The sequence below is a fragment of the Ursus americanus genome, chromosome 12 (assembly GCF_024610735.1).
Source record: "Ursus americanus isolate L20-20 chromosome 12, mUrsAme1.1.p, whole genome shotgun sequence".
Classification (NCBI taxonomy): Eukaryota; Metazoa; Chordata; class Mammalia; order Carnivora; family Ursidae; genus Ursus; species Ursus americanus.
Window position 1 is genome coordinate 37,479,609 of NC_142138.1, and position 20,864 is coordinate 37,500,472.

The 20,864-nt window shown below is 48.0% G+C and overlaps 1 protein-coding gene across 2 annotated transcripts in view; it reads right to left on the reverse strand.

Moving 5' to 3' along the window:
• Window positions 1-18,664, reverse strand: part of LPAR3 (lysophosphatidic acid receptor 3) — a 74,832-nt gene extending 56,168 nt beyond the window's left edge. For both annotated transcript variants that reach the window (XR_015726277.1, XM_045801895.2), the window contains exon 1: window positions 18,500-18,664. The gene's annotated coding sequence lies outside the window, so the exon portion shown is untranslated. The remainder of the gene's footprint in view (window positions 1-18,499) is intronic.
• Window positions 18,665-20,864: the final 2,200 nt, after the last annotated feature.

The window sequence follows — 20,864 nt, forward strand, 5'->3', positions numbered from 1 at the left end:
TTGGTTCTTCTCTGCAGCATTTCTCACTACCTAGTAGATAGAAACTGTCTATTGGGCTTATCGTCTGTTCCCAGGGGTTAGGAAGTCAGGGATGCGGTGTCGTCGTGGTGCATCCCGAGTTCTTGAAACAATGTCCAGCACATAGTAGGCACTCAGTAAACACTTGTTAAATGTAGAACGAAATAAATCAAATGCATGCAAGCATGCCTGCGTGCCCCTGTTTACCCAACCTGAGCATTACTACTTTCTTCTCGGTGCACTCTCTAATTTGGATCTCACAACTCTTCCATTTCCCTCCACAGACCTGGCCCTGGGCCCTGCTGGCTGAGAGGTGTGAGGAGCAGAGTTTGCCGCCCTTGAACAGGGTGGTCTGAAGGGCAGTCCCACAGTAGAGACCTCTCCCTTGTGTGCAGGGACATCAGAAACTGGCTCCTCTTTAAACATAACTTCAAAAGAGAGGGGGACCCAATGGCCAAAGCTAGAACAATTTGAGCAACAAAATAAAATAGCACTGGACTATAAACCGATGTATAAAATTAACACCCTTAATGCGTACTGATGTAAGGAAATGACAGAATAAAATAACAAACGAGAAAGAGGAGATAAATCTCCCATGCAGAATTCCAAATAAATTATATAGACACGTCTGCTCTAAAAGAGAACATAATTTCTCCCAGAGGGCAATAGGAAAAGGGAAGGGGGTGGAGGTAGGGAGTCACTTTTCAGTGGAGAAACTTGACAAATGACTTTAGTGAGGTGATCAAGGTCAACAACAACAGTGGTAATAAGTCTTGTTGCCAATCTGTAATCTTGATAGATGTTAAGAAGGGCACTCTACTCTGTGATCTTCCTTCCCCAAACCCACAACCACAGTCTCACCATGAGAAAAACCTCAGACAATTCCCAATTGGGTGACATTCTGAAAAATTCCTGACCAGGACTCCTCAAATCTGTCAAGGTCATGAAAAACAAGGAGAATCTGAGAAACTGTCACAGCTAAGAGGAACCGACGGAGACATAACAGCTAAATATGATGTGTGTCCTGGATCCTAGAACAGAAAAGGGACACTAGGTCAAAACTAGGAAAATCTGAATAAAACATGGACTTTAGCTAATCATACCGTCACATACCAGTTCACTAATTATAACAAATGTACTGCACTGATGAGGACGTACATAATAGAAACTGTGTGCGTGAGTTCAAGTATAACATGGAAACTCTATACTGCCCGATTTTTCTGTAAATATAAAACTGTTCTACAAAGAAATACTAAAATAGACTTAAAAGGGGGGGAATGTTATGAACTTCGCGATACTTCAGTAATTTTAAGATAAACAGAGCTCGCATGTTTCATAAACGGTCACTATCCTCCGTTAGGGTAAAATACACAGAGAGACGCAATTTGTTTGGGGTTCAATGTAAATGGAGATTGTCTATACCAGAGTGCTGGAGCCTCTGTGATCATTGGGTAAAGCTACTGTGTTTACTTAGGGGTGCTTGTTAAGTAACCTGATACCCTATCTTCGTACCCTAGATCATTTCTCTCAAGAGAGCTACACTCAGCTTTGCTAACATTGCGCCGCTCCGTCTCTTAAGAAAGAATAAAGTCAGGCACACAAAAGTGCTCTGATGGGGACCCTCTGTCTCCACGATGCACCCCGAGACTCTACCGGGAGTAAAGTTCCCAGGCGGCCGCCACACAGAGGAGGGCCAGGCACCCACGGGGTGCGTTTGGGAAATGACAAACATCTGTGCCTCCGGTCCTCCTCGGGCTGGGGGCGGTGACCCGCGGGGGAGCACGGCAGCTGCGGCTTCGCAGAATAAACAGGCCACGGTGCCACCGCGCGCGGAGGAGCCCCAGGGCGGGAGGGCCGCCCGCCCTATGTGAGCGGGCTCGACCACAGCTTTCTCTCACTCCATCGAGTGGGTGGATTTAGAAGAGGCCCCGGTATATACACACTGCTCCTACCCTAGGCCTTGTTTAATAAACAACTGCGAGCAAACGTATTGTTCCCCAGATGTCACTGATGACTGAAGTCTGTCTTAAACATCTTGATTAAACAGGAAAGCAAACCAGAAAACATACAGAGCTAAACCAAAGGAGACACAGGTTTTATACCATCAGCAGATGCCCTGACTTAACACATCCGAATATAAGGTAAATATTTGTGTTTGCTGCATCTATTATACAATTTTCATGCCATCTGATTCATGAGGCTGGAAAGATGACAGATACACTTTGTAAAGACGCTAATCACAATGCTTAGAATTAATATTTACACAGAATATAACTACATGTGTTCTATTGTATAGCAAATAAACTTTAGACCATGATGCAATCCCATGCTTTACTCTTTGAAGGAGGAAAGTGCCGAAATTTATAGCTGAAGAAAGATACTCTCCTTGTACGAACAACTTTGTCACTGTGACAATATATTTTGGGAAACTTCAAAGATCCTGTAAAGACCTTCCACAAGAAGAAAATTAGGTGTCTTTAGATGTAAAATCCACAACAGACAAAATTTTGGTCCAAACTGCTTGTCCTAACCTAATCATGGCATTGCATTCCCTTGCTCATTCCATGTCATGATCCTGTCCCCTGCCTCCAGTCCTGTAGAGGGTATTCAAGATCTTCTCGCTCTGCACTGTTTGTTCCAAATAATCCCCTGCCGTTACCAGCGATGGGTGGACTGTGATCTGCAGGGACCCCTCTGGGCTTCTGGAGACCACACCGGCCCACGTTAGGGCCTGACTAAATCCTAAAACTCTGTAGAGAAAGGGAAATCATATTTTCAAAGCATGTGGCTCTAAGAGGAAACAGTTGTTGTAATCAAGGCTTCCACTAAACAGACAAGTCACAGGGTCTCGGGCAGGAGTTCTAGGCCTTGATCAGGAAGCAGCATTCATCATGAGAGTGGGAGGCTCACAGCCCTCTCCGCCCTGTGCCCGCTCCTAGTCAAAGAGTGCGTCTGGGTCAAGGTGGCCAGGTCATGAAATGTATATAAAGGGCATCTGAGTGCCGTGCCTGATGTCATCCACTGGTCCCTCCGACTCCCCTCTCCACCATTCTCCATGTGCTCCCTCCCCTGCAGGACGGCATCAGCAGGCCTTGCACTCCAGCTCCTGCCAAGGAGAGGGACAGCAAGCCATCGGGAGGAGGCAGGAGGCCGAGGCTGACACACTGACTTTCCCTGCTCCCTCTCACTCGCTGGGTTGCTGTGGATTGGCCTGTTTAGCTCCGGTCAGCCAACCTCTCCACATAGGCCGTCTCCTCTCCCCCCTCCCCTTAGCTTTCAGGTTGAGGGGTGCTAACGCCTCCTTGCTCTTTCCAGCTCTCTTGTTGCCTTCCATGAACTCTGCCCTCCCCCAGTTACCAAGTTACTGTCCCCCCACTCCCGTGACCAGTTTGTATCATGTGTTTCTGGTGGAACACTGATAATACAGATGTCCTTTCCAGCACACTGTAATACAACAGAAAGTGTTATTTTCAAGGTTTTAATATGTTGTGGATTTTCTTAAATCTTTTAGTAATATTTATTACACTTCACATTTCTTGGTTGTGAATATAGCGACTCCCAGAGAAGGAAGGAGGAATAAATCACATTCCTGAGGGCATGGACCATTATCACAATTCTCTTGACGCCCTCAGTGTCCCCTTACCTGCACTGGGACCCTACTACATTTCTCTGCATACAGTCAGTGATTTAATCAATAGGTGAGTTACCCACAGTGACAGGGGTTCTATAAAATACAGATGACGACACTGGATTCCACCAGATCCCCGCACACCGGAGTTGGTATCATGGATGTCCTTCCGTGTCATCCAGGATCAGTCCCAACTCCAACTGTGTTGCTGTTCTTAGACACCATGGAAATAAAGGACACGGATTTAAGTGTTAAGATGGGCCTAAGGATTAGCCAGGTTTGAAACCCAACGGTACGCCGAAGGACTCAGTAGTCTTTTCCTTATAATGCCTGTGAGGAGGGCAGGGGGAAGGTAATGACAACCTGAGCCGAGGAGGCACTGCCCCCTGACTCGAGGCAAAAGCAACGCAGACACCCCGCAAGGGCTCCCTGCTGGTGGGCACCAGCGATCCAGCCTCCCGTGGCAGGGCCAGCAGTGGGGAACCCTGCACCCCTGCTGCTCTCTCAGAAGCTCTGAAGCCTGCAGCATCACTGGGGATGCTATGATGGCAGACCATCTTTAGACTCTGGGGACATGAGCCTGACGGAGTCCCTGAACAGGCCAAGAAGCAGGGAGGCTCAAAGTACTGGGCGGGGTGGGGGGGGGGGTCTGGGGGGTCTCAGGAATAAGCTCGTCCCTGTCCCATAACAGCTTCATCGTAGCCCAGCCTTCTTCACCTCTGCTCCTACACCTGCTCCCTCCAGCACGAATACAAACATGCTTGGGGGGGATCAGAGGCCACCCTTGACTCTGGAACTCAGACACATCTATACAGCTGGAACTCTCCGACGTGTATACCCTGATTTTCCTGGACTGACTTGATGCACTAGATTCAGACTCTGTTTTAGCCACTGTTGGGGAGAACTCCCCTGAGTGACCCTACCCCAGGGGCAGCCTTTCCCACCAGACTGTGAGCTTCGCAAGGGCTAGAACAGTTTCTTACCTACGTTTGTGCCCCTGACGCCCAACAGAGGGGCGTGGAGTGGATACACAATAAATGTTTGGTTCGCGTGCTGGTTAGCTTCAGTTAGCCGTAGCGAGCAGAGGACTTGGAAACTTGGCCACATTATGTTGAATAACCAGGAGTAAAAAGAAAGCGCAGGCTATTCTTTCAGGAAATTTGGCTGGAAAATACCAGGCACCTCTTCTATGGCATTCAACATGCTTTAACGCATATTTATTTCTCTTGACATCACTTCCAAACCTGTTGGAAGCACAGCTGGTAGCCTGTCTCCCTGGTCTTTGAAGCACAAACAAGTACTTGCTTGTCATCAGCACAAAACAAAAATGTGCTCCTCTTTTATTGAGTAATTCCCCAAATCCTCTCTTTCCATCCCTCTTCTCCTTTGGTTCACTGTGGACGTTGACAAATAGTTATTCCCTTCTTGAAACTCCCCACCTGAGCCTCTGGGACTATATCCTTTGCTGGTGTTTTCCCACTGTCCTCAATATCTCTGTCCCCTGCTCTCCCATCAGCCCCACCCTGTACACACACCTGGACTTGTTCACGGCCTCCTCTTCTTTTCCCTTAAAACTTTCTTCCACCAGAACTATGGTTGCTTGAATTATTTCCTCTATGTGGATAACTCCTGAATAACTATCTCAAGCCCTGACACTTCTCACACCCCCTCTTCTCTCATGCTAAGCTCTCAGACTGCCCTCAAGATGAGCAAGAAGAAAGTCACCCTAAAGGTAGTACATATGGAGGTTGGAACTCTCGACTTCCCCCATTTCAGCTGTTGGAGATAATGAGACCACAATAAAAAAAAAAAAAAAAAAAAAAAGTTGCAGGTTTCAGGATGCCTGGGTGGCTCGGTTAGTTAAGTGTCTGTCTTCAGCTCGGGTGATGACCCCAGAGTCCCGGGACTGAGTCCTGCATCACGCCCCTTGCTTGCAGGGAACCTGTTTCTCCCTCTGCCTGCCACTCCCCCTGCTTGTGCTCTCTCTGTCAAATAAATAAATAAAATCTTTTTTTTTTTTTAAGTTGCAGGTTTAAACACCAGGTTTTTAATGTAGGGAGCTAGAGTGATGGTGGTCTCAGGCCTCACTCCTTTTTTTTTTTTTTAAAGATTTTATTTATTTATTCGACAGAGAGAGAGACAGCCAGTGAGAGAGGGAACACAAGCAGGGGGAGTGGGAGAGGAAGAAGCAGGCTCATAGTGGAAGAGCCTGGCGTGGGGCTCGATCCCAGAACTCCGGGATCACACCCTGAGCTGAAGGCAGACGCTTAACCGCTGTGCCACCCAGGCACCCGAGGCCTCACTCCTTTTTTTTTTTTTTTTTAAAGATTTTATTTATTTATTTGACAGAGATAGAAACGGCCAGTGAGAGAGGGAACACAAGCAGGGGGAGTGGGAGAGGAAGAAGCAGGCTCATAGTGGAAGAGCCTGATGTGGGGCTCGATCCCGTAACGCCGGGACCACGCCCTGAGCCGAAGGCAGACGCTTAATGGCTGTGCCACCCAGGCGCCCCCCAGGCCTCACTCCTTGTTTGTAGTACAGCATTGCTGGCAGAGAGGTTTGGAATGGGACAGGCTTTGTCCCACTTGCACTGGCCAGGCCTTATGTTCTCTCTCTCCTGGGTGTTTGGCTTAGGCTCAGGGTAGACTTGTAGAGCCCCTTTCCCCGATGCCCCACCGGGTCCTGACTACTATAATGTTCCGGGCTCTCAATCGGCTCCTGCTCCGGCCCTTTGGCTATGCCCTTGGGGATTCGAACTCAGCTCCAAACCTGCGTCTATCCTTGCTGGGCTTCCCCCAGAGAATGGTTCTCAGCCTCTCCTCAAGTGAACTCCCCCTTGTTAACCTTACCACGCACCAGGCCTCTGACCCTCAGGCTGCAAACAAGGACTAGCAGGACCTTTGACTCCATTTCTCGGAAGTCCTGCTCTGCCTGGTACGGCACTGAACTCATTCTGCTACTCATTTGCCCAGAACTGTATACTGCCCTGCCACTTCTCTCGTGATAATTTTTTTTTTGTATCTGTATTTAGCTTTATGTTCTATGGCACAGACTGCTAAATTGTTCTCCAAGTGTAACGAACTCCGTTCCCCAGGCTCCTTGCAGCTAGGCTGGCCACAGGACTAAGTTTCTGCAGCGGAATGTGAACATAAACAGTTCGCTACTTCCAGGTTAGCCCTGTGCCCCTCCACGCTCTTCACTTTCCTGCAAGTTGGAATATAGATGGGCCTGTGATTCCGCATCCAGCATTCGGACCAGGGCGAAGCCCGAGAGCTGCACAATCCTACGTAGTCCGTTGACAAGTTTCTATCAATGAGGAGATAAGTACCGAAATTGCAAATAAGCACCTAGAAATGTTTATGGCACTTGGACATTACTGTGAAAGACAAAGTGCATGATCAGTGGTGTATAAACCACAGCTACTGGTCTTTGCTGTATTGGAAATAAAGAAAACCAGTCCCTGAACAGACAGTTTGAGAAACACTGCCCTAGCGGACGGTGGAAAGATGAGATGAAAGGGACCCTTCAAACCCAAACCACTCACCTCGGGACTGTGAGCAAGAGAGAGAAATAAACTTCTGTCTTCTTCAAGCCACTGTGCTTTGGGAACTCTGCCCAAGAAGCCTGTAGCTGTCGGTGAAGGCGCTGGAAGGAAACAGAATGGGAATGTGCGCTGGCTGCTCCTTCCTTGCAGCTCTTAGCAAAGCATTACAAGAAAGAGATGAGCTCAGACAAGAACTGTTGGTAAGATTGTAAGCAACGGTGTAAAGGAACAGACAGCATCTGGAGACTGGGAGATGAGAGAAGTTAACTGCTCTGGACCCCAAAGGGCAGAAGGTACTATCACCGCTCACAGCCTTTCTTGAAGGCCTCTCAAGATGGTGCAGGGGAGCAAAGAAGACAGGCCTATAGGAAAGACCAGAGTAAAGGTGCGCCTTCCTGCCCCAGTCCACATTCTGGAGGACCTCGGGGTAGAGATCGATGAAGACAGAAGACGGAGGTGGGCCAACCACGGAAGCTGGGAAGTCAGACAAGCTTAAGAACTTGGTCCAGAACACAGTGTGAATGCGGTGACTGATGAGCGGGACTGACTAGAAGCAAACAGACCGGAAAGACTAGGAACTTCTTAAGGATATTATGTTGCCATGGAGGCCACAGCTGGGCCCGGAAAGGCCCCTGTCCACTCTCCCCCAAGGAGCACACCCACTCCCACACCCATCTCAGATATGGCTGCAGAGGGGAACGGACGGGAAGGTCACAGGAAACAAAGTCAAGGTCAGGGTCCTCGCGAGGCTTCTCCTGGAGAGCAGAAGCAGGGGCCGGCCGCGGAATGACTCCACGGCCAGGGCAGAGAGGTTCTAATTCCTGCCCAGCAGGCTTCCTATTTCCAGGCGCCTGTGACTGCCGCAGGTCTCCTGTTCTTCTGAATGGCAGTTTGTTTTATTTTTATGCCGTTTTCTCCTTTCTACTCCTCCATCACACAGCAGATGTTGGCCAGTCAGAAGAAAGAAAGAAAGGAACATTTCAGCACTGGCATACAAAACAGAGGTTAGAGAGAAAAAGGCCCCACCTGTGGAGTCTGGTAAACGAAACCCTCTCGAGGCAAGCGCGGCAGGCCATGGCACAGGCGGGGCAGGCCCAGCAGGGGCGAGGAGCAGAAGCGCTGGCATCAGCGGCACCTGAGTCAGACCGAGGCTCGTCACACTCAGCAAGGGCTCCCCCTGGCACACTGCCGATGCAGCCAGAGCCTTTCCCTTTCTCTAGAAAAATGGCACCATAACTACAATGACTGTATGGGATTGCCGAAGGATTAAATTAAAGCACTGTTTACAAAGTCATTAGCAAGATGCTTAGCACAGAGGAAGTAATAAATGGCAGACCGTACTTTCCAAGAAAGTTAGGTAACTCAAAATTTCTTTTAAAAAGTCAATGGAATATACAACTGGCATTCTAGAAGTTTAACTGTTCATGCTCTGACACCTTCATTTAACAAGGAGTGATGACAAAGTCATCCATCCTATAGCTACCCTAAAATAACTACAGTCTAGGAACGAATTTCTCCCTGCCTGAGAATGGGCCCAGGGCCACAGTGACTAAGCTGAAGGCACTGCCACTTCCTTCTTCTGCTGCTTGGAACAAAGCAGGGAGGCAGGAATGGGGAAGGGAGTGGAGGAGGGAGAGAGAGCAGAGACGACGCGGTGTGGTTGAAGAACACAGAGCATGGCTCCCACAGCAACACCAGACTCAGCAGTCAGAAACTAAGAGCGTTTCCCCCGGGGATCAGGAACAAGGCAAGGCTGCCCACTCTGGCCACTTCTATTCATCATAGGACTGCAAGTCCCAGCCAGGGTAATTAGGCAAGACAAAGATAGAAAAGGCAACCACATGGGAAAAGGAGGAGTAAAATTGTGTCTGTTCACAGATGACATGATCTTATACAGAGAAAACCTTAAAGGCTGCACAAAAAAACCTAATAAATGAATTCAGTAAAGTTGCAGGATACACAATAAACATACAAAAACCAGTTACATTTCTATACACTGACAATGAGCCATTCAAACAGGAAGTTAAGAAAACAATCCCATTTACAATAGCATCAAAAAGAGTAAAACACCGAGAGATAAACTTAACCAAAGAGGCAAAAGACTTACACACTGAAAACTATAAGACATCAGTGAAAGAAATTAAAAGAGACAGAAATAAATGGAAAGACATGCTACGTTAGTGGGTAGGAAGATTCAATTCTGTCAAAATGTCCATACTAGTCAAAGTGATTTAAAGATTCAGAACTAGCCCTATCAAAATCTCAATAGCACTTTTTTAAAAAATCCTAAAATGCATATAGAACACAAAGGATCCCAAACGGCCAAAGCAATCTTAAGAAAGAAGAACAAATTCAGAGGCTACCTATTTCCATGATTTCAAAACATATTACAAAGCTACAGTAATTAAAACAATGTGGTACTGGCAAAAAGACAGAGATAGAGACCAACAGAACCGAATAGAGAGCCCAGAAACAAATCCATGCGTATACAGTCAACGGATCTTCAAGGGTGCCAAGAATACACAGTGGGGAAAAGACAGTCTCTTCCACAAATGGTCTTGGGGAAACTGGGCATCCACATGCAAAGGAGCGTGCCTGCGTCTGAAGCCTTGCTACCAGCCAGTTACCCTCTCTGTGCCTCAATGTCCTCATCTTTAAAACAGGGATAATGACAGTATCTTCTTCCTAAGACTGTCAGCGGATTTAAATCTGATGTTCCTTTACAGTTATTATCAATAGGGTCTTGGGAAAGTTACTTACCCTCTTTGAGCTTTAATTTTGTCTGCCGTAAAAGGGAGAGAAGCTCTAACTTGTTGGGTTATTGAGTCATTAGGACAAAATGAATAAAGTAGCCAATGTAAAGACCTCAGCCCATCTCCAAGTCCAGAGGAGTCAGGAGATTCCAGTAAACTTCAAGGCAAGCTTGTTCCCAATAGGCCGAGAAGTGGGGCGTCTTAACAGAGGTTTCTGGGAAAAGGAGACCAGAAGAGGGAATCCCTCCCTCAGACTAGGTGGGTCCCCAGCATAACAACTCCAAAGACAAGGCTCTCTCTCCTCTACGACCCTGTCCAGAGTCATGAACTGGTGTTTTGCACTACCACTGAAAACATTTAGATGAATATGTGTTAGAGGAGTTTAGCCAGCTGGGTTGAAACATTCTAATTATACTACCACGCTTGTACTAGGCCACTCTGTCTGAATCCTAGAATAATCCATCAAAACACATTCCTTGACATACCACTGAACAGTGGTCCAAGTGAGTTCCAATCTCTTTTCCCGTTGGATCCCACGGTGAGACGGGCAGTGTAGCATTCTCTACGTTACAGAGAAGAAAACTAAAACGCGGACAGCCTGGTTCACTCTCACCAGCGCTGATCCTTCCGGCCCAGGGCTCTGGGGCCACACTGACCACTGGAATCCTTTTTCGGTACTTAATTCTATGCCCCCACGAGAAATGAAATATGCAGATTTGTTCTCCATAATGACATCAATGCCTTTTGCAAGCACTTACTGATTCCAGAAGAAATATAATATGATTATGCTAAATGTCAATAAAATTTGTCAGCGTATCTCTACTTAGCAATTTTGACAAAAGTTTCTGGGAAAAAGTTCATATAATCCAATGAAAACGACAGAATAAAACTCTAAATACATCACAGAAAATAGCAATGCTGTCACAGTTTGCCTGCTTCAGAGAAAGTTCAGAAGAACAAGCAACTGGGGTTTACCTCTAGGGCACTGAACAACAGGACTTACGAAAGGCCTTCTCCTAAAGCATTTTACTTTCCCCATCAACTCAACAGTCTACCAGTTGAACTAGACTACAGAATTCAATGACCTGACTGAAGAAATTAGACTGGATATTAACTGAGAAAGACTAGTAATGACCTAGCCTTGCCGACATTCCTTTTCTTTTCCCTCTGCTGGATATTCATGGACTTTGCATACGTGACGAGTTCCAAATACATAATGGGTGAGTTCCACTGGTCCTGTCCTGGTGAATGCTATCCCGCCGTGGGTCCCTCTCATCCCTGTCTGGTTAACATGTCGTCAGTGTTCATTCTATGCAGGAGAGATAGAGATGTGCAAACACTTTAAAGATGTAAAATGCCCTCCGGAAGCTCGTAATCCAGAGCAGTGGGTGATCGAGCCAGGCCAATCCTCCAGACACCCTGCCCCAGGACATCTCACGATAGCTGCACACATTTGTGTTAGACACGGCCGGGGGTGCTATTGGCATCTGCTGGCTGGAGGCCAGGGGTGCTGCTACACATGCTACCCCCACCACCGAGAATGACACAGCCCCAAATGTCAGTGGTGCCAAGCTTGAGAAAGCCTGACCTAAAGGGTCAGATGACAAATCAAAGTGTCATACTGCTGCGAGGTGGCTGTGGTGTGAGCTATGAGAGAGACAAAAGTGAAGTGCTATCAGACTGATGTGTAAACAGGTGACGGAAACTCAGTGTTGGCAAGAGTGCAGGGGGAATGGCATCCGCAGACCACGGGGTGAGAAGGTGAAGTGACAGAGCTTGTGGAGAGTGCCACGGGGCAAGATGCATCAAAAGCTGTAAAAATGTTTATATGTTATGTCTGTCTTTGCTTTCTTTCCATTCCTATCTTCCCTTCTCTTCCTCTGCCTTCTCTTTTCTTCCCACCCCAGGACTGAGGGGTCAGCTCGGGAGTGAGAAGGCAGTATGATGAGAGGCAGTGCAGGGAGATGCACCGAGACCTGGGCTGTGGTCGGGGAGCCACGGAGCCTGCGGCTGCTGATGAAGCTGGGAGAGGCCTGGATGGGCAGGCCTGGCAGCTGAGGACAAGAGGCAGTGTCAGAGTCGGGCACAGAGGAGGCAGGATGGCCTTCGTGGTTGGGAGATGGGCTAGCGTGTGCAGAACAGTGTAAAAATAAGAATATAAGTAAAATTACTGAAGACAATGGGCTACAAGCTTCCTACTGCCAGAGACGATATGTACAAAGATATAAAGGGGTGAGAACAGAAAGATCCTTGGGTGTTGGACTGGACTTGGAGGTATTTGTTATGAATTCATGATTTTATAATACATGGCCTAATGCAGAAAAGTTTATGAACACATACGTGTGTGTGTGTGTATAATTTCCTACCTCGGTCCGCTGAGAGGTCTAAAGCAATGACACTCCAGAAGCAATGGGCACATCAAACTTCCATATCTTTATAATATCATTCTTTACCAAAAGGGAGACTGACTAGGTGAAGGAAAGTCAACACAAGCCTGAAATATCTTGTGTGGCCAGAAAATTTTTAGTTGTTCAATGAGGGACACCTGCGTGGCCCCAATCGGTTAAGCACCTGCCTTCGCTTCAGGTCATGATCTCAGGGTCCTGGGATCGAACCTCATACTGGGCTTCCTGCTCAGCGGGAAGTCCGCTTGTCCCTCTCCCTCTGCTCCTCCCCCTGCTCCTGCGCGCTCTCTGTCTCTCTCTCAAATAAATAAGATTAAAAAATTTTTAAATGCTCAATGAATAATGGGGACCTCAAAAGGACACAGGAGCCAGCTTAGAGGGACTTCCGCTGGCCAAATGAGGACAATTTGAGCATCAAAATAAATAATAACAGTAACAGATTTCAACATTTTGGATACAAAAGGAATCCATCAATACTTCCTAATAGAAATGAATGAACACACGAGGGAGAAAGTTAGTTCTCCCTTAGAGTATAATGCCGATGAGTAAACACAGAAGGAGTGATGGAAATAAAGAATCGCCATGTGGCAAACTTCATAGACGTGGCTGATTCAGGCAGAAGTCATCAATGAATGGTGACAGGTGGAGGTTATTGGAGGAACAGGCTATTAACATAACCTCAGAGTACTTCCCCACAAACACCAACAAATTTCAAAGGGAAAAAATGGTGATTTTAAGGTGAGGGGATCTGCAGACACCAACACAACCAGGTGCTCAAGGCCTATATTCCAGTGGTAGGACAGTTTGACATGGTGCATCTTCTAATGCCATGTGCCAAGAAGAGCAGAGGACCACCAAAGACACGTGACCTGAGTCTGGTTCTGAAGCAACACCTGTTAGACCCAGACGGAGAATCCGCCTACCGAGTGTGAGACCTGTAACAGCTGCAAGGAGCTCGGGAAGAGAGTAAGTCGGAGGAACTATTCCTGAAGAGACATGACAAATAAAGGTAACTCGGATGCTAGATAAAGCAGGAAAAGACACCTGGGGGAATGACTGATGAACTAGGAATGGGTTCTATAGACTGGATGGTAGAGAGCTGCACCAACGTCAATTTCCTGAACTGCTGGTACAATGATTAATTGTGTGTGTCAACCTGACTGGGTTAAGGGATGCACAGAGAGCCAGCAAATTCTCTGGCGTGTCCCTGAGGGTGTTTCCGGAAGAGATTAGCATTTGAACCGGTAAACTAAGTAAAGAACATCCCTCACCCTCTGAGTGGGTGTCATCTTCCACTGAGAGCCTGACTAGAACAAAAAAGTGGAAGAAGGTCGAATTTGCCCTGTTGCTTGAACTGGGACATACATCTTCTTCTGTCCTTGGACATCAGTGCTTCCGGTTCTCAGGCCTTCAGACTCAGACTGAAAGACATGACCAGCTTTCCTGGTTCTCCAGCTTACAGATGGCACATTATGAGACTTCCTGGCCTCCGTGACCCTGTAAGCCAATTCCTATAATAAGCATCCTCACATATATCTTTATATAGAGATATCTATCTATCTATCTATCTATCTATCTATATCTCCTATTGGTTCTGTTTCTTTGGAGAACCCTGACTAATCCAAATGCCATGGGGATACAAAAAAAAAGGTCATACTTATTTTCAGTTTAGTCCAGGGAAAGGGCCCCCATTCAAAGGACTAACCTATTAAAAATCAACCAGGGCAGGAGGCAAATGAGTCAGTAAGTTCTATATCTGAACTCTTGTTTTGGTCTTCAACAGCTAGTTACCCGCAAGAGCTTAACTTTGGATTTCTTTAGTTCTCCTTGGGGAACGAATGCCTCGGACTGACTCCACTGCTTACCTTTGACTTATATGGTCTGAGTCTAGCTGGGGGCAGCTCCAGAATTTTTTTTGTTGTTTAAAGATTTTTATTTATTTGAGATAGAGCACGAGCGGGGAGGAGGGGCAGAGGGAGAGGGAGAAGCAGGGTCCCCACTGAGCAGGGAGCCCGATGTAGGACTCGATCCCAGGACCCTGGGATCACGACCTGAGCCGAAGGCAGACGCTTAACTGACTGAGCCACCCAGGTGCCCCCAGCTTCAGAATTTCTTTAGAGGAGGAGCCTTGGGGCAGCCTATCTGTAAGGGGAGACCAGGGAAATCTTAAAGCTTCATTCACAAAGCAAGCATACTGCTTCTGTTAGACTGCATGTCTGTTTGGAGGGCCTTTGGACAAACTGGTGGCATTTATGGAGGAGCTAGAGTGCCCTCCAACCCAGCCCTGCCACCAGCCAAGCCATCCCTGATGATACCACAGAATCTACATGGGGCTAAGTTAAGGCCAGGGCTGGCAGCACCTCCAGCCTAATGTCCCAGAGAACAATCAAGACGCAGGACTAGTTGATGAGTAAGTAGGGGGGCTGACTAACGTCCTTAGGAAGGGGTGGAGCTGTCTGTACTGGCAGGTTGTTTTTCAGAGTGACACCCAGTCAGGCCCAGCCTAAGGTGTATGAATGATTCACATCTGAGGAGGGGAGGCAAGGTCCATGGGAGCTGGGTGATGTCAGCGGTCAAGGCAAGGGAGAAGTTCAAGGCAAGTGGCAGACAGGACAGGAGGATAGGGCTCAGGTACTGCAAAGGCAGGGTCAGCAGATGAAGAGAGAAGAGAAATAAGGAGAAGGACATCAGCCTGGGGAGCGAAGAGGGCTACGTAGGGGCAACCCAGGAAATCAGAAGCTTCCTCTTGTTGGGCACTATTCTCCTGGCTTACCAGGCAGGGCAGAGAACAACACAACTTTCAGACTCAATTAAATAATTAGCTTAATTGTTTGCAGCATGGAAATGCACTGAGTTGGTTTAGGGCTTTGCAGAGTGAACCTTAAAGACCCAAGTTAGCAAGAAGGCACAGGCCAGCGAGGGTGGCATCAGGCAGCCCAACTCAATATCCAGCAGTTGCATGACCACTCTTCTGACTCACTGGCTGGCCAGCCAGCTGTGTTTCTGTCCAGCAAGCACTGAGAGGAGCAGACAGTACAGGTGTTTCCACGAGGGAATTACAGTTTCTTCAGAACTTGGCCCTGCACCTTAGATCACACAGTGTTAGGTCATCTCAGTCCTGAAACTTCTGTTCCTCGTGTATTCCCCATATAGCAATTTTGCAACGTCTGGCAGGATTTCCTCCCTGAAGTCCCCTTCAACACAAGAGGGCAGGAGAGAGTGGTGTGGAGGGACCGCAGCTTAGCACACCCAACACTCACACGGAGACCCGACCACCCCCATGCAGCCTGCCTGGGGTGCCCCACAACGTTTATGGAGGCCTCACTGGGTGCAAAGCTCTTTCACACAGATGACTCCATGGCACCCAACAATACATGCACACAGGTAGAAAAGGAATTATCATCCCCATTATATAAATGGGGAAATGAATTCAAGGACAACAAGTGATTTATTCAAAGTCACAAGAACTCACAAAGGTGGGACTGGGACTAGAACCCAGACCCCTATACTCCGCCTGCCTCTCTAACTCAGCATTGTAAAAGCACAGTCTCAGGGCTTCTGCGGACAGGGCTGCACCCCTCACCCCCAACTCGCCCAACCACGGCGGGACTAAGTTCCGGGGGACTCCTCCACGTCCATGCGGAATCCAGGATGAGGAACAAAGGACCGGCAAGGCCGAAGAGGAGGCTCCGTACCTGCAAGACGAATGATGGAGGGAAGAGCAATAGGACCAGGAAGCCGGGGAGAGCAAGCAAGGAAAGTATGTGGACACCTCTAAGTCACCTACGCCTTGGGGATCTACGTTCACACCCTCGCCACAACGCTGCTTACAGAAATATCAATATTTTAATATTTCTCTTGGAGGAAACGCTGGCAACCAGCATTTAAGGAGTACTTCCTGTGTATCAGAGACTCTGCTAAGTGCTTTCTCTTCGAATCTTGGGAGGTGGATATAATCTTCATTTTTACAGACAAGGAAATTGAGGCTTGGAGAAGTGAAGCAAGTATCCAAGGTCACAAAGCCTGGTCCGGAACAAAGGCTGACCTGACTCCGCGCTGTTCCTTACACCGTATTAATAGGGCCTTGGGCCCGGGCTCTACCATTTGGAGGCTTGCAATCAGACTTAACCACTCTGTTGGGTATAATCACAGGCCAGAAAGCATTCTGAACTAAGGCAACTCTAAACAGAATGGCTAATAGGTAATTTGAGTTACAGTAATTTCCATTTGAGTTACAACGATTCCCCTGGCCCCAGCCCAAAGAAATAAGAGGTTGGACTTAAGTTATGGTGCATTTCTGCCCCGCATCAAAAAAATGGAGAACTTGGGGGAGAGGCAGCCCGCCTTGGGTATGTATGTATGACTTTGAGAGGGTGTCTTGGTTGCTGCCTGGCTACAATGCCGTGTGTGCATTAGTCCCCCTAAGTGTGTGTGTTTTGGAAAAATGAGGGAAAGCATGAACATGCTGTAGACTCTCAAATGGGCTGAGGAACATACACAAAAAAGAAGCACATGTCTTACTGTTCTCATTTCAGTCTTCATTTATAGAAAACATATGCAAATCTGTTCTATCAAACATCCTGTACAACAACCAGATCCCTAAAATAGATCTGATCTGATAAAAAGAGGCTGGTAGTTGGTTTACACATTTGTCAGATTTAGGAAAGAGGATGTGTCATTTATAGTTAAATCAAAGCTAAAAGGTTTGGAATGCTAATGATAACAAAGAAAATAAGAAAAATGTGCCCAAATGATCTACTTTCCTAGTGACAATATCAGTTATGTCCAGATGGTTAAATGGCCAGCTGCAACATGTCCTAGTACATGATACCAGGTCCACACAGTCTCAAGGCATAAGAGACAACTCTGGAAGCTTATCTCAAGTACAGAAACCTCACTGGCAGGATTTGTTTGCTACTCTTTTTAGAATGGTCTAGTTTGTTTAGACAAGTATGATGTTAACAGAGCCAAGGTTGTATGTTTCTAACTGTATGACTTCCAGTTGAAAAAAAAGGAAAATTCTATTCGCTGGACCCAAACCACACAAAATGGGATTCAAAGTCTCAGGGGAAGCAGGGTTAGCAACTACTGATAGACAGTTCCCTGGAAAATCTAACTCCTCTCCTCGGCAACAGAAAAGTCCGTGCATTAATGAAATGTCATTCAGTGTATGGACTGATAACCTATTGGTAAAGAAGGGATCATCTGTCTGTAACTGCCATTTACTTTATTCTCCAACCTATAAAACCAAACAAGTAGGAACCGTGAGGTGCTAAGCGGCCCTTAACTTCTAAAGTAACATTCCAAGACCAGGTAATACTCTGGGCAGCAAAGGGGTGAGGAGGAATATGCATTGCAAGGCCAATAACAAATTACGGGGACGCATTTCGTAGAAATTACTCAGTTGAAAATTGCTTTTGAGGGCCGTTTTAATGACTACCTTAATAAGACTAAATTGTTTCCAATAGTCGCCGTCACTACTCAAATTACAAGTTGAGAAACTTCTAAGCAATTTTGGGTAGTCGCAACTTGCTGCGGGAAAGCAATAAAGTAACACTGCTACCGAACAAAGCACTTTTGTCTGCCGTTGGTGGGGGGGATCGCTAGGACCTTCGCTTACTCACAAAGCACCACGCCCCACGGTGTTACCAGTTAGTTAATAATAACTATTTCCGGAATCTTTATGCCTTGCAGACTTCCAGCTTTTCCCGGACACACCACGTACCGGGCGTAACTGGAGGTGGAAAAATGTGACATCCCTGGGCTCCACCGGAGCATCTCAGGTCACCATCGACGGCTGCAAGGCCGAGCTTGGAAAAGAGGCACCTGTGCAAAAGCAGAGCGGAGCCTGCGCCGCGCCCTCGGCGTCCTGCCCGCCAGCCCACAGCACGCACGAGGCAACGCCGATTTTGCATCCCGGCTCCTTCTCCAAAAAAAAAAAAAAAAAAAAAAAACAGCGGGGGCGGGCCATATGCGCCCCCCAAAGAGTCTTGTCCCAGGTGCTTGGAGTGGCTTTGGCGCCCGGCTAGACGTCAGGCAACCCTGAGGAGCCGCGGGCCCGGCCCGGCGGAGGTGCGCCCCAGCCTCCCCAAGCGCGCCCCGGCCGGCCCCCGCTCCGGGAACCCTCCCCGCGCCCGGCGCCCGCACTCACCGCTCACGTTCGCCCGCCGCCGAGCCCGGGAGCGGGGACTCCTGCGGCTGCCGCATGCCCTCGGGGCCGAGCGCGACGAGGCGACCGGGTGCCGGGGTCCGGCCGGGCGCAGGGAGCGGAGGAGGACACGGCGGGCGGGCGGCGGCACGCCTCCTCTCCAGCGGCCTCTGCGGCAAGCCCGGAGCCCGAGGAAAGTTTGGCTGAGCGAGGGGTGGCGCCGAGGGGGCGGAGGGGCCGCGTCCCCGCCCTGCCCCGCCCTGCCCCAGGCGTCCGGCAGTTCCCACGGGAGAGCGCCCCCCACCGGCTAGGCGCCGAGCGGTGCGCCGGGGCGCTCCTGCAGATGCCATCCTGCCCGGACTGGTCCCCAGGAGCGTGGCCGGCCTGGAGGAGGAGACGGCACCCACTAAAGGAGGGCGAGCACCCACGGGGCTTACAGAGCCATACCTCGGAGCGCGGTATTAACGCGCTGTCCCTCTCTCCTCACTCTCCCGGGAGAGCTTTGTTTGAAGTGGCTGCGGGTCAGTGCAGCCCACACTCACCCTCCCAGGGGAGGCAGGCTCACTGCCAGGCCAAACGCTTGCTCTAAAACTTGAACCCTAAAGCTTCTCGAGGGTGAGGCAGCCCCCAGCGGCCCAGGATGTTCACGTACTTCTGACCTGGAGCCTTTCCTGGGCACCTTCTTGTTGAAACAGGTAATTTAAAAAAAACAAAGTTCTTGAAAGAGGCTTCTTAACCTCCTGGGGTAAACAGTCCTGGATACTTTGTTTTTCAAAGCTGAAATATAAAGCCTCCACTGACCCACCTTTGGTAAAGAAAGATGCAAAGTGAAACAATGTCCTCAAGACTTTGTACTCTTTGAACTGTGCAAAGCAAAATGAAGTCACAGATGTGGTAAAAGTGTGGGCCTTTCTGGTAACTTCACAGAGAGAAACACTGCGAGATGAGGTTCTTCCCACTCATGCTTCAAAACCTAGGGAAACGCTGAGAGCCTGTGCCCACCTGTCTTCCTGTAGCCCTTGGCCATTCATTCGACATTGATATTGGGACCCCCTGTATGTCAACTAGGAACCATATCCCAGGACACAGACTGCATGGTAACCTGTCTCCTACCATCCAAGAAATGCTGCTTTCTTTGAAGATGATACTTTAATAACGTTTCCTTCCTTATGTGATGGACCTCATCCCAGAGGGCATGACATCCTGCTACACCTCCAGCTTTCACGGGGATATGGCTACATTTTGAGTGACATGTGCAAATTATTGTTGCTTCACCTGGGTGTTCAGAAAATTCCTGTGGTGTCCTACAGATGAAGGGTATAGGGAGGGCTACAACTTGCAGAGCTAGTGCTAAAGAAAGATCATGTTTACTGGAACAAGGAAAAACGTGGCAGATGATATATGAGAACAAGGTCAGGGGAGTGAACAGCTCAACTCCAACAGCACAGTGTTGAAAGGGCAGCTGGGCGAACGCAGAAATTCACAACCAGTAGCACTTAGCCAACGCTAACGTGTAGTATGTTGAGTCCGTTGCTGTAACCGTGAATGGGCAACTGTAAACACTGGTGAAAGCCTTCTTTTGTTGGAAATTTTTTCCAGGTTCCAAACAACTTATTAGCAAAGGCACTGGGGAAGCATATTGTGTTGTAACTTGGGAACCTCCTAAACGTGAGCACTGCAAAAGAGAACAGGGATTCTGTAAAGCCGGATGTGACTACCTTTAATATATGAGTCCCAAACAAAGGAGAAAGGAGAAGGGAAGATGGCGAGCTGGGTTGTGAAAGGAAACAGACATTCTAGCTAGATGATTTTTTTTAACTAATGTGGGTCAGATCTGAGGGGAAGGCAAGAAAGTGAGCCAGAAAAGAACTGTAGAGGGAAAGAGGCAGGGAGAACATCTGGCTTAAAGACCGATGGGCAGGGAAGGACAAAAGGGACAAGAGGCAAAGCACAAGTAAAAAGAAAGATGTGGCCCCAAATTCTCATTTTTGGAAAGAAGCTTCTGGTGGGATTATCCACCAGAACCTTCTTTAAGTCCTGGTAGGGTCTGTGGTGTCTCACCTCTCTACCAAAATGTTTTTATTAGCAAAACTAAAGTTAACATGAAAAATGACAAACACCTCGGCTGAGGGTATACTTTGCCTTAAAGATCACTGGCTAGAAAATCATTCAAAACTTTTTCAACAAACATTTGCTGATCAGCTTCCTGTGTCCTGAGGGTTATGTTTTGTGTTCCTGGAGATACAAAACTTTATAACATTGTTTCTATAAAGGGGAAGAAAGGGGCATTCCAGGGTGCTTGATGGAAAGGAATTGTGATGGCTGAAGGAGCAATTATAGCCTTGGAGAAACTGTGTCCACCAGGGTG